We start from the raw sequence: 14714 nt of genomic DNA, 5'->3' as shown, positions 1-14714 counted from the left end.
CTTTGTTTCTTTGGCCCAGTGCCAGCCCACTGCTGTCCTTGACTCTGAGTGAAATAGGGTTAGAGAAAAGGGGCCACCGCGGGGTCACGGAAGGATCCCTGGACGTGGAGACTGAACACGTGGCTTCCAGCCCAAATGGCAGGGCTGTGCAGCCCAGCCCTCCCCACTTCAGATCTGCCCTCACCCCCAGACCAGGTAGATCTGGATGGCCAAGGCTTTCTCGAACAATCTTTACAAAATATTGATGAGAGGGAGAGAGGGAGACAGAGCGTGAGTGAGGGAGGCGCAGAGAGAGAGAGGGAGACACAGAATCCGAAGCAGGCCCCAGGCTCTCAGCTGTCAGCCCAGAGCCTGATGCAGACCTTGAACTCGGGAACTGTGAGATCATGACCTGAGCTGAAGCCGGACGCTTCACCGACTGAGTCACCCAGGCGCCCCAACTAAATACTAACTTGCTACAGTTGCTGTTCTTACTCTCATTACTAATTTGGTGGAACCACGAGTAACTAGCCTCCAGTGCCTGGAATAGTGGTTCTCCAGTCTGCACAGTAGAATCACTTAGGAATCTTGTACGATTCCTCAAACCCAGGCCAGAACAGGCGAATTTCCATCTCTGGAGGTGAGACACAGACCATGGGGTGTTTTGAAGTTTCTGGATGTGCAGGCAAATTTGAGAATCATTCACTTAGACCAGAGGTTGGCTACCTTTTTCCGTAAAGGCCCGAGAAGAAATATTTTCAGCTTTGTGGGCCGCATTACATGGTCTCTTTCACAACTGCTCAACTCCACTATTAGAGCACGAAAGTGGCCATAGACACACATAAATGAAGAAACATTAGTCGCATTCCAATAAAACTTGATTTCCCGGAAACAGGCAGAGGACCGAATGTGGCCCGGAGACCACAGTTTGCAGACCCCTGGCCTAGAGCAATTTCTGGCACGATACATGCCGATTGGAAGAATGCACAAATTTAATGAGCATTTAATAAGCACCTACTACATACTCAGTTCTATGCTGTGTGCTGGGATTTAAAGAACACGTGTCCTGTCTGGTTGGGGGAAACAGAGCTGTAAACAAATAATCAAAATACAGTGAGACAGAGGCAGTGAAAGATGTATGAGCCAGCCGCCGGGGAGGCCCAGGGGACGGAGGAACCAATTTGGCCCGTGGGATAAGGAGGAAGTCATGGAGAGCCTCCCAGCAGAAAAGACTTTTAAACAGAGTCTGGGAGGAAGGTTTTCAGTCTGCCTCCTGGCTGCCGGGAATAGAGATCCAATCACGTTACCGCAAGAATGGAAGGAGGCTTCTTTCCCTCCCCGGCCTGGGCTAGTCTGCATGGGGTCTGTGGCAGCGCTGAGCAGGATCTTCTCCAGCTCTTCTCCTCTTTCTGGGTTCTTGCTTTATTTTTCTCGCTTTGTTGAGAACTACCTGAGCGACCATATAGAGAGCATACGACTGTAAAGAACACGACCTTTAGAGAACGTACCTGGGAAATTAATTTACTTATCTGGGAACCAGGGAGTATCTCAAACCTACTTCAGAAGGTTTCTTTGCGGGTAAAGTGGGGCAAAACAGGCAAGGTCCTGGGACTGTGCTCAGCACCTGCAAACGCTCAAAAGTGGGATCGTGACCCTGAGTCTCGTGAGCCGCCTTCTTCTGTTTGCTTATTGTTTTGACATCCTCCTCAGTTGTCCCGGCCCTGCAATCATCAAGCTCCTCTATAAATACCTCTGTCCACTTTACAACCTGCCCATTGCTGGCTCAGGCATTTACTGTCCTGGTTCAAGCCAGAGAGAGAGGACCTGGCTGGCCAGGTATCCATGTTCCGGGTCACCAGGTTGCCTCTGGAGAGACTTCCCTTCAGTATACAGTCCACCTTGATCTAGTCCCCTAGGGTAAGAGGAGGGTGCTGTCACACATGTGGCAACTTGGTCTGTCCCCCTAACAAAGGGCTGCCCGGAGGTGGCCCATTGTGACTAGCACAGAGGGCTAGTTGGGCCCAAGTTGCATCAGGGAACAACAGGATGGGTAGAGGATGAAGTCTGTGTCTTCTGGCATTACCCTCTCCTCCGAGAGAGCCTGGGGGGCATGGCCCTGACTCCACCCAATGAGCGGACTTGACGTCCCACCCTCTACAGCCCTGTCTGTGAATCCTGCGTTCTGGAAACCAGCCAACCCGGGGTGCTGGCCGGCCATGCAAATGAGCCCTCGCCCTCCCCACCCCCCCCCAGCCCCACCCTGCAAGGGAATGGCCAGCCCCCAAAGACAGCATTTTGGAGTCAAGTCAGAAGGTACAGTCCAAGGACTGTCGAAGCCTTTGTTTGTTCCCATCTGCAAGCCCGGGCTGCCAAAACATATTGGGAGTATAATGAGAAATAACGGAATCGAAATCATGTAAAGGAAATAAGTGCTAAAGAGGATAATCAACATCCTTTCTGAATGGATTTCCTGCCAGGGAGACGGGAGCAGAGGGAATGTTTTACCCCCGGGGCCGAGGCAGACAGTGGTCCTGGAAAGGACAGAGAAAAAAAAAAAAAAATCACTTCCTGGAAGAGAGTCTTGTAATAGTTTCTTTAAGAGGGAGGCAGGAGCTGCCAAGGCCCAGAACGGGGCCTCTGTTATTGGGGTGTCTCCATTTACTCGGCCACAGGAAGCGGAGAACCATCCCCCCCCGCCCCGCCCCCTGCCATGTGCATGGTCACATCTCGGGTCTCCATTGGAGCCTCCCTTAGTTTGGCACGTGGCAGGCTGCAGGGGCACCTTTGGTTTCCTGCTGGCTGAAGGAGGGCGAGCTTCCGGGATGGCTGGATGGGCACGGGCTCTGGTCCCCGCGGTGCCACCTGTCTGGCGTGGTGACTTGGGTGGGTTTCAGACTTCTGCCAGTTCTTCCTTCCTCCCTGACAACTGCGAATCCTACTTGGTATGTAAAACTCTCATCAGGACCGTTCTTGGGCCCTGTTTGGCTGACTTGGGCTTGGGTGAGATAATACACAAAAGCACAGCCCGTCTTGGGCGGGTCAGCCCCGGGTTATCAAACTCTCTTGTACTCCTTTTGTTCTCTCCCCATCCTCTGTCTTTAAAGTCTTGCCTTTTCCGGGAATGGGGGCCGGGGGCACGTTTTCCATCAGCCCCCTCGGGAAGGAGACAAGGACGCGACACCCGAAAGTCGCCGCTCTTCACTTCGGTCCTTCCGTTCACCCTTCACCAAGCATCTCCTGGACGCACGAGCTTGCCCGGGTTCCCACATGGGGGCCGCTGGCGGAGGGGGCCCGTGCTTGTGGGGCGAGGGGGCTCCCCTCCAGGGCGGCCCCATGTCACTCTCTGCTCTACTTTTTTTCCGTGGTCTAACCACAGATGTTTCTTTCAATCTCGTATTGAAAAGGCTGCCCCTAGCTGTCACACCATTTCCTGCCACTTCTTCATCAGTGTCTCAACTGCCACGAAACACAAACCTTTTCACCTTGATCCACAGGGCGAGAAGGCGCCCTTTGTGCCGTCTGATGCTCCCCTCCTGTCTCTGGCTGTGCTTCGGACCCTGGACCCCTCAGCTCTGGGCAGACACCTAGGGATAAAAGCATGAATAAAGCAATTAACGTAATAAAATAACTTACTATTGCTTATTTAATCCCTCCCCCCCCATCTTTGAGAGGCATGTGCTCATTAATCCCAAGACCTTGTGCTTCTGTCCCTCGATGGCGGGAACCTGTGAGGCTGAAACAGCAGCCAGAACCCTCCCTGATAAGCATCTCAGGGCAAGCAGGTGGCCTTTGAAAGACAGCATGGGATGCCCGGGTGCGAGCAAGCCCTCCTCCGGCAGAAGCACCCCCACCCCCGCCCCACATGCAGACATGGAAAGGCCCTGTGGTCCGGTTATCAGATGACCACACGGAACAAGGACAATTAATCTGTCTGCCTCTATCTTATCTCCCGGATCGCACAAGCCATTTCCAAGCTCGGTTTCTGGTTCCCAGTTCCCGAGCACCAGCAGCTCCGTTGGCCAGAGTTCAGAAATCGAGAATTCCGCGAGAATTCTGTGGCGAGAGCACACTCCGGGGCTAAATGCAGAATCCATGCCGGTTTTTCATAATTGGTTTTCAGAGCAGGCTGTTCCGTGATGTGTAATTGTTAGCAGTTGTAAAAAGATAACTCACATTTTTAAAAGCTTAAAGCTTGCTCTGTGCAGATAAAAACTGTGACAAATTATGTTCCGAAAAATCATAAAAGCAGAGAGAGACATGTTAATAACCAAAGGTGGCGTTTCATTTAGAGGTCAGCCAGAGCTATTAAAGTGGTCAGGAATTTCAAGCTTTGGCAGTGGTGATTTGACCATATCACTTATCTCCTCCAGCCCATGCCTAAGTATCTCCCTCGGCAAAAAAATAATCCACAGACAGCAATACAGGAGGTCAGGGGAAACTGGGGAGAAATGCAGTGTTGCCACAATAAACCCGGCTTCCAAGGAGAGCTGTTCAGATTGGCCAAGGCCAGGTAGTGCTCCCACACTGTCAGCCTCACCCCCAAGATTCGGGAACACGTTCACGCACGGGGCACCGGCACGGGCCCAGGCACATACACACATGTGCGTGTGCCCACCCACCATGCAAAAGAGCCACTTGAAAATCTTTCTGCAAAAAAAAAAAAAAAAAAAAAAAAAAAAGGAAAGAAGTGAGAAAAATGTCTAAGGATGTGATAACCAACAAGGCAAGTGTGGAAAAGGCCTGCCAGTTTTCCCAAACCGAAGAAAAGGTGGTTTCTTCTTTTCTTTCCTGAGCCAAGGTCAAGGCAGATCCAAAAGAGGGACGGTCTGTAGCTGGTGGGAGCAGCTCTGTGGTGGTGGGAAAGGATCGAGACTTGGATCGAGTCTGACCATCGGCTGTTTCCAAGAGTTGCCAAGCGGTTGACGGGGTCCTTCCAAAAGTGCACAACCCAGCCAGTCCTGCCACAGGCCAGACGTGGTCCGGCCTCACGGGTGGTCGAGTTTCTGAAGTGGATTACTGTCTTTGAAACGCATCCAATTCCATGCCTTTCGAGACTCAGTTTGAAGGGGCCTCCTTACAGGGCAGTAATAATAAGGCAGGGTAGTAAAACCATTCTAGAACATGGAAAAGCATGCACTGCAAGTCAAGTTAGCTGAAGTTTGGATCCGGTGACTAATTAGTTGGGCGCTAGGAAGCTGACCACTTAACTTCCTTGGGCCTCAGTTTTTTCACCTGTGAAATGGACAGTCCCCCCCCCCCCCCCCAGTTTCCCTGGTTGTTGTGAGACATGGGTAAAAGACACTAATGGCATGCTCCATGTAGACAGCATATTCCTCCCTGCCCTGTTCTCGAGACCCCTACATTTTCTGTGTTTTCTGTGTCTTGTAGAGATCAGCAAATTTCAGTCTTTTCTGAAATCACTTATTTTTCTTTTTTTTTCATGGCGTTTTATTACCTATTGTTTCTTGGAAAGAGATAAGGAAAAACAAATGAGCAAGGGCTTATAGATGGTGAGAGAGCTTTGCTCTGATAAGCAGATTGCCCCATAGTTATTTGTTTGGTTTTTAAAATGGATTTAATACACATTTGAGGGAAACAAATGACAAGATGGCCTCTACTTGTTGAGGGAAATATCACGTGGGTTGGATATGGTGGCGGGTCCGTTCACTCTTAGAATCTTCCACTTGAGGCGCAGGGACTGAGGCGAGGAATCCATCCAGGAGCAGAGAGTTGGCGTTTTAAACATCTGCATGACTTACTTTTACTGTAATGTAGAAATCATAACAGCCAAGAAATATGAACACTCTGTAAAGGTTATAAAATGCATGCTATTTATCCGCCGGCCAGACCAGCACGCACAACTCGGGCAAATATATGTAGCTGAATTTAATGCATTATAAATGAACATAATTATGCATTTATTTATTTCAATTCCTCATATATCTTCTATATCACTTAAGTGCTGAGAGAGAGAGAAGGAAGTGAAAACAGGACAGCAGACCCTGTACTTTAGTTCTGAGTCTAAAATGGATATTTTAACAAAACGATGTAGAAGGCTCAAGATGAGAATCTCATCACATTACAAGCTCACTATGTTTTCGCCCATTCATGAAGCAATTATTACTATTTATTATTTGTTTCCAATCGACTCTGCACTCTCCTGAGAAGTCACGGAATAAAACTGCGGCCCCCAAGAAACTTAATTAATAAGAAATTCCCTAACTTTCTTCTTTGGAATCCTCATGTGATGATTCTAATGCTTTGCCATTGTTAACTATTTGGTTTCACTCAGGTTACCAGAATTTCTTGTACGTAGCAAGTGTTGTAAGTGGTATAGTTGAGTTGCAAATATTTGTGATATAGACATTAGAACTCGAGTCTGTCCTTGTGATCCTGTTGAAACATGCTGTCCTCCTCAAAGTTCTAGGCATATACAGGTGATCAATAAGTACCCATTATTACATTACTTGTAATAAAGATTGCACACACACACACACACACACACACACACAGCCTCAGAGTGAGTGCACTGGCAACCATTGCCTTATCCAACATGCATTGGCTTTCATGTATAATGATGGTCCAGACTTAGCATAATACCAGAATGACACTAATAACTTCCCATTGGGACTCATGCTTTGACCTGGTGGGTTTTGTTTTTCTCCCTTAGTAGTGGATGTTGGGACCTTAAGGATGGATTTCCATCTAGCTAGGAAGGATATAAATAGATATGAAAAAGAGACACTCTCTTGGCCCTTTGTGCATTAAGATGATTTTCTGTCTCCTCCACATGCTTATGGGAAGGGTTAAGAGGGCAGAGATGTGGAATGGCCAACCAAATGCAAATGCTTAGAAGCATCCAACACCCATTTGTGGAGGGCATCACGGTTCAGTGGGTCACAGAGGAGAGGGCTCTGCCATTTTTGCTGGGTGTGGCCGGCTTCTGGAATGGTTACTGGAGAATGGGCTCACTGTAAAAGGAAGATGAAATGCCAGAAGCAAAACCAGGAGGTGTGACTTCTCTGAGCACATATTGACTCTAGGGAAATCTGCTTCCGAAGCCACGGGGTGTAGTTAAATTGTTGAGTAGCTAGACAGCTGAACTCCTAACCAGATCTAAAGCTCGGTCAGCTGGCTGTTGTGGGAACCACAGTGAACGTACGTCTTTGAGAAAGGTCTGTGGGCTCCCAGAGCCCCAGTTTCCCCTTCTTTAAAGTGGGGCTTATAATGATACCAACCGAATGGAGCATTTATTTATAACACTTTGTAATACTCTCTCTGGCCAAAACCCGCCTTCTTTGGGCTCCAAGGATATTTGGTGGCTTGTCCCCTTTTATATTCTCAGAAAGGCATCCATGACCCTTTTACTGAATAGCTCTTCCCTGTACTTCTGTTTCCAATTCCTCCTCTCTTCTATCGTATCAGTTCATAATTTGTGATCATATATTTTATACAATATAACTTACATAGTTGTCTACAATTATATACTTACTTAATGGTTTGATTTTGTTCCTTCCTCTTCCCTCGACTCTAAGCTCTGAGGGCAGGCTCCTGGTTTCAATCCCTTGGAGCCTAACAAAGAGTCAGGCACCTAGTAGGTGCTCCAAAAATACCTATTAAATACATCGATGCATGTTAAAAAAAGAAATCAAACTGAGAATCCAGTGTGTAAAGTATAATCTTACCTTAAAAGACACACATAGATACATGCCTGCATGTATTGAAAGAGAAGATTTAGACTTTTTCTGTTTCATTTCAACCCTTTCCTCATATATTTTTCTTATAGAGAGAACATAGAGAGTTGAACATTGAAAAAAATAAGCAGCAGAATTTTATGCATAAAAATGAAATGAATCTTAAACCTTTACTTAGGCAGAGACAAAATTCATATTAGAATTGACAGTCTGTTAATCACTATTCGCGGTGTAATCCAATGAGCAACTCTGTTCCCTTTATAAGTTAAATTGATTCATACATATTGGCAAGTTGGCTATTTCCCTCAAAGGGAGTTGAATTTATTTGGGCTGTATATTAATATCTTATTATCCTTCTTATGCACCGGGTGACATGATCATTATTTCATCTTGTATGTTTATTAGAGTAAATGCTTTTGGAAAGGGAAGTTGAAAAAAAACAACCCACCTATGCTCAGCCATCTTTGCAGGCATGTACATGTCAAATTGTTCTCTGGACTATGGTGGTAACTCTTCTCTGCAAACCTTCACTGACCACTTCTCCAAGATGTGTTCCGAGCAAGTCATAGCCAGGACGTATTGTTTGAAAATGACTCCATTGTGTTCTTCGGGTGCTTATTCTACCCCCTTGCATGAGACGAGCCTTGCCTGGTCAACCCCCAACTTGAAATAGGCTCCAATAATCTTAAAAGTGGGTCTTATTTATATGGGGGAAGTTGGGAGGGTGGACAGAGGGAATGGGTTGAGCTTGGGCAGTTGCAACCCAGACAGGCCGACAAGAGTTGGATTCATCTCTTTGGCAGACAAAAATGGTCGTCACATTGGCCCCTGCTGTGAGTTCCGGTGTCCAACTCAAAAGAAACATCCCTCTGACCTCCAGAGCCTTGAGCAGTAATGCAAGTCTTTACGGAGGCCATTTGAAAAGGCAGCCAGGGGAGAATTATTCTACATCCCATGCAGACCAGTTTACTTTGCCAGAGCCCTCTCGTCATGTCAGCTGCCCCCCATTCCTCTTCCTCTGTTCCCCTATGAACTCTAGCCCACCCCTTCATCCTCCTCCCAGCCCTCTGATCTAGAATGCCCTTCTGGACCCCCTCCATTTCCTTTTGTGTGTAACCTTGCTTTGCTTTCTTCAATTCTGCAACTTTACCGTCTGTGAGCAGAGAAGCTGAAATACAGACTCCTCCTGGGAAGATCAGGGAAGAGGTGAAGCTGAAGTTACATACACTTTAGCATCCTGTCTCTTTCATGATGATCACGGATGCCCACTACCTTCACTGACTAGTTTGATTCTCCTTCTTTTACAGACGAGGAAGCCAAAGCAATGCGAAGTAACTGCCCGAAACACACAGTCAGGGGGCTGCGTTGGGGTTGAGCTCCATAGGTAATGGTCTCCTTTTGCCTCTTTTGATGAAAGTAATCAGAAAAAGGAAAATCTAGCAGCTGGCACCACTCAAGGGTTTCGGGCCCACCTTCAGCTGCTGACCAAGAAACAAACTAGGAACTTGGAATAGTGGCTTGTTTCCATGAAGCCAAAGTTCTACTAGGATAACCAACTTCAGAGTTGGAATTTGATCTTGAACTGCTAGGGAGAAAATTCAGGAGCACCACCCCCCCCCTGACTCCCGATTCTCCTTTTCAATGGGTTGAAATCTGCAAAAGTCCAGGGGCTCATCTTGCCTCCCGGGAGGAGGTGACCTGGGTAGATATGAAAGAGTCAGCTGTGTGGACCTTTGAGAGCTGAGGTACAGGAAATTGATCCCCTTTGAGACAGAAAACATAAGACTAGAACCAATCTTCACTCCGTCTGACCCAGACTTTGACTTGCAGGCCTTTCTACTACAAACGATGTGCCATTTATTTCCCTCCAGCAATGGAGAACTCACAGCTCAGCCCAGTGAGGAGACCACCCTCTCCTTCATAGTCCCAAACCTTTCGCTGGTAGTTTATCCTTTCTTTCTTGATGAGACATCATCTACTACTTAGTGTCTCCATGTTAGTCCCACCTCTGTTCTCTAGAGCCCTTTAAAAGTGGAAGTCTAGGTGTTGTATGTAAGTGAGGAATCATGGGAATCTGACCCCGAAACCAACAGCACACTGCATACAATGTATGTTAGCTAACTGGACAATAAATTATATAAAATAAAATAAAGTAAAATAAAAAAGTAAAATAAAATCTTGTCTACCCTGGTTAAAAAAAAGGGGGGAGGAGGGAAGTCTAGGCACTTAAAAAAGTGCACATTCTCTTACGAAAGGGCACAGTTGACCCTTCTGTATTTCTTTCCAGCTCACCTTCCAGGAATCTTAGCCAAAGCATCAATCTGGGGAGTATCCCAAGTTTTTGCCAATAAGAATTCAAAAGGCAGTCAACCCGGATGGCTAGGCTCCATCCCAAAGTGTGTGACTCAGTGGGTCTCAGGTGGGGGACAAAGGTTTGCTTCTCTAACAAGTTTCTAGGTGATCCTGCGGGAGCCAGGACCCTAAGCTGAGAACCACTGCCTTAATCGTTCAAGATCTGCTTATATCTTTGTGCACAATTGCTTTATGTGAAAGATGGTCGTAACTTGGGAGAATGTAACTCCTGAATCTTTACCTCTCCAAGGTGAACAGCTCCCCATCTTTTTGAATGAGGCTCAGATGGAATGCTTTCCTGACTGCCTTCCTTCTCTGGGGCATCCTCTTCTGGATTATACAACCCAGGAAGATCCCTCTCCCTTAATCTGACCTACATCAGTGGATTTATGTCTCATGGCTGCCCTACTGTCGGGGAGAACTCATCCCTGTGGGGCTTTTTCTCCTTAGAAGCTTTTTCAGGCAGGACCCACTCTATCTTGTAATTTTGAAAAAACAGAGAAAAGTTTCTAATTTCAATGCAAGACTTGACACGTAGAGATTCTCTGTTGATGATTTGAGTCCCTTGTTCTAAAACGTGTAAATCTTTCTTGATCCTGATGTATCTATCACCTAGGTCTCTGACTTTTCCCATTTTGTACCAGCTGTAGGTTTAATGAGCACATCTCGAAGTCCTGATTCAAAATAACAATGCAGAGGCGCCTGGGTGGCTCAGTTGGTTGAGCATCCAACTCTTGGTTTTGGCTCAAGTCATGATCTCATGGTTCCTGAGATCAAGCCCCACATTGGGCTGTGTGCTGACAGCATGGAACCTGCTTGGGATTCTCTCTCTCCCGTTCTCTCTGCCCCTCCCTCCCTCTCCCTTTCTCTCTCTCTCTCTCTCTCTCTCTCTCTCTCTCTCTCTGTCAAAATAAATAAATATTTAAAAAATAACAATGCACTCAAAAAGGACCAACCCAAACACCTACAGATCCTTCTCTTGAGGTCAGACAGAATGCATCTGTAAGGATCTCCTGGAATAAGGTTAAGTAACTCCAAATCCTCCAATTCTTCTCATCCATTTCACATTTTCCCATCTTGCTTTTAGGTATTTCTTGAGGGACAGTATCATACGCCTTTCCAAGATCCAAACACACATGCACTGTGTCCCGTCTTTGAGATACTATTTTTCTCTTTCCTGTCTATAAAATCAACGTGGTAACAATCCATTCTTAGATCGTGCTGCTATAAACTTACCATCCTATAGTTTCCGAAACCTATCATTTCTTCATGTTCTGTTTTCCTTGTTTGTTTCTTTCTTTCTTTTTTTTTTTTGTTTTGAAACCAAGATGTTTAAAAATCTGGTTTTCTTCCTTCTCTCCCTTTCGTCTTGATCTGTTGAGTTTCCATCTGTCAATCTTTTTATTATCTCAGGATATTCTCATTTTTATGAATGCAGGGATTTGAACCTTTTAAAATAATCATCCCAAATGGTTAATGGTTTCTTTATCTTTTGTCTTCACCCCACTCCCACCCGAATCTGGAGTTTCCCCTACGGTTTAAGTACCCCTTCCAGTCTGAACGTCGCTTCCTAGTTCAAAAGCCTAAAGAAAACAGCAACATATCTATAGTCCAAATGACTCTGGTGGTTCACAGTTCATCAAAGTACTACACATATAATTTATTTAGGCATTATATACATTCTATACATTTATGTACATATATATATATACACACACACACATATATACATTTGTAGAAGAAGATACATGGTACATGGTAGAGATTTAGTAAATATGGAATGAATGAATGAATGAATGAATGAATGAATACTGGAGCATAGATCCTAGGCTCAGAATGCCAAATCCCATCCCATTAGTGCTATTTTTCAAAGTGTTCCCACTCTCATATGGTTGCATTCATTACCTAACCCATGCACTAAACCATTTCTTTTCTTCTTCTTTTTTTTAATATGAAATTTATTGTCAACTTGGTTTCCATACAACACCCAGTGCTCATCCCAACAGGTCCCCTCCTCAGCACCCATCACCCACTTTCCTCTCTTCCTCACCCCCCATCAACCCTCAGTTCTCGGTTTTTAAGAGTCTCTTATGCTTTGGCTCTCTCCCTCTCTAACGTCTTTTTTTTTTCTTCCCCTCCCACATGGATCTTCTCTTTTTCTTTGTCTTGCTTCGAACCTCAGCAGAAATGCACCATTTTAACAATTTAGCATCTTCTACTTTAGCTTCTTCTGAGATATTTTGTACAGGCCAACAAAAGTAAGATCGTGTGCCACATGGGGACTTGTAAGCAGTGTTTGGGGCTAGAGAAACCAGTTGGATGGATAATTGTGATTAAAAAAACAATCTTGGGGCTCCTGGGTGGCTCATTCGGTTAAGCGTCCGACTCTTGATTTCGGTTCAGGTCATGATCTCAGGGTCGTGAGATGGACGCCGGCATCGGGCTCCACACAGAGCATGGAATCTGCTTAAGATTCTTTCCCACTGCCCCTCTCCCCTCTCCCCTCCCTTGCTTACATGTGTAGCCTCTTGCTCTCGCTCTAAAAAAAAAAAAAAAAAAAAAAAAAAGCTTACCACTTCCTCATCAATAGTACAGCTCAGGGTAAACTCATCTCTCTCAGTCTCTACATTATTGTATACCTAAATTTAATTTGAAATTTAAATTAATTAAAACAGTCTAAAATTCAGTTCTTCGGTTGTAAAAGCCACTTTTCGATTGCTCGATGGTGGCTAGTGGCTTCCATATTGAACAACCCAGGTATGGAACAGTCCCACCCTTGTGGCCAGTGCCATTGGACAGTGCTAGTATAAAACATATGCACGTGTTGGGGCACCTGGGTGGCTCAGTCGGTTGGGCGTCCGACTTCAGCTCAGGTCGCGATCTCGCGGTCCGTGAGTTCGAGCCCCGTGTCGGGCTCTGGGCTGATGGCTCAGAGCCTGGAGCCTGCTTCCAATTCTGTGTCTCCCTCTCTCTTTGCCCCTCCCCTGTTCATGCTCTGTCTCTCTCTGTCTCAAAAATAAATAAACATTAAAAAAAAAATTTAAAACATATGCACATGCACCTTGCATTAGCAGCCAGAGGTGTAGCGGGAGCAGATTTTAGGCTTGTATGGTGGTGGTTTTGAATTTCCCCAGGAGGATTAGATACTAATGTATCGAACGAAACTCCTAGATGAGCCAGAAGGAAAATGATTGAGTTGTGCCTAAAAAAAAAAAAAAAAGAAAACCCCTCTGACGTGTTGATATTCGAGGCTGGTGACTTTGCTTGTGGCGTTTTGCAACAAGATTCAGAATCAGGCAAGTGTCACCCTAGTTGAAAGCTCCCCTGTAAGAAATGTCTCAGTTTGACCTAAAGTAAGTGGAAGAGACAGGGCAAAGGAAGAGGAAGACAGGGGAGGGTGTCTAAGTGATAAATGGTACCCTGTCGGATCGCACTTGACGTCTTAACAGGAAAAGGGAGCCGTTGAGCCAGGTGTGGGTTAAGGGAGGAAGTTCAAACCTTTCTCTCGTCTTCATTTTGTTTTCCAAGGTGCAGGTTGAGTTCAAGAGCTCTTAATTCAATCACAGCACATCCACTCTGCAGAATAGCCAGCCGGTCAGGGCAAACGTGTTCTCCAAGGCAACCTCAGCCTTTCTCAAGAGCAGTGTGCTTGTAGGGCCTCCAAGCTGTTGAGAAAGATCAGAGCCGGGAGGGAATCTCTCCAAGAGAAGATCGCCATCAGCAGCCACGTCATCTGTGTGGGAGCTGCTGAGGTGGAGGGGGGGCCCAGAGAGCACAACAGCGCCCCACCAACCTGATTCTCCTTGCACCAAGCATGGTCGGGGCCTCATCTAACAGCGTGCAGGGCCCCCAGCCTTCAGAGATTGCGTTCCTCAAATAAGCCCAAAGAAAAACGCAGTGCTGCAGCCTCGAGGAAGCCCTCCCAGCCAAGCGGTGGCTCCAGTCCCGGCTTCATTTTTCTCCCCTTATATTTTCCCAGGCGAACTTGCACATCACAAACACACTTATCTGGGTTTCCTATCAGCCTTGAAGATTCGGAGTATGGATCTGTTTTCCAGACTGACCGTCTGACTGTCTGACCTATGGTTGTTCACTCTCACAGAAATGCATAATGTTACCCTTGTTAAAACCACAATTAGTCTAAACCCTTTACAGGAAATATCGGTTTGGTAAGACGAGAGATACCGTTAATAGGAAGTCACGTGATTCGGAGGGAGAGCAGGCGGTCGTAGGTGATGTGCACGCTTTCTACTTATCATTGATCTCCAGCAGCAGCTGCCGGCCTCTGAACCCAAAGGTTAGCGTGTGCTCGTGGCCTCTGTTCCATCCAGGGAGGTCAGAGCGGGGGTGAGCCCGCCGGCCCGGGAGGCCACAGGGCTCGCGGGTGCACCTCTGGTCCCGGGTGCCGGAGGCCTCCGGGGGGAGAGGCTCTGCCCTCAGGTTCATCCCATCACGTCTGGACTGAAAGGAAAGACCGGAGTCGTGGACAGTCTTTGGGCCACCCCTAGTCCCCCCAGACTCGGCAGGCAACTGCAGTTACGACACAAGCAGGTGACTTGACAGATGAGTGAAACAAGACCAGAGTGATACATGAGCCACAGAGCTGATGGCCGGCGTGTGTCGCTTTGGGTTAGAACTGATGTGTGGCTCTGCCATATTATTAGCTTTGAGGCTTTGGCCTCAGTCTTC

The sequence above is a fragment of the Neofelis nebulosa genome, chromosome 17, assembly GCF_028018385.1.
Source record: "Neofelis nebulosa isolate mNeoNeb1 chromosome 17, mNeoNeb1.pri, whole genome shotgun sequence".
Classification (NCBI taxonomy): domain Eukaryota; kingdom Metazoa; phylum Chordata; class Mammalia; order Carnivora; family Felidae; genus Neofelis; species Neofelis nebulosa.
The sequence above is the reverse complement of the archived record's forward strand: the minus strand, read 5'-3'. Positions refer to the sequence as shown.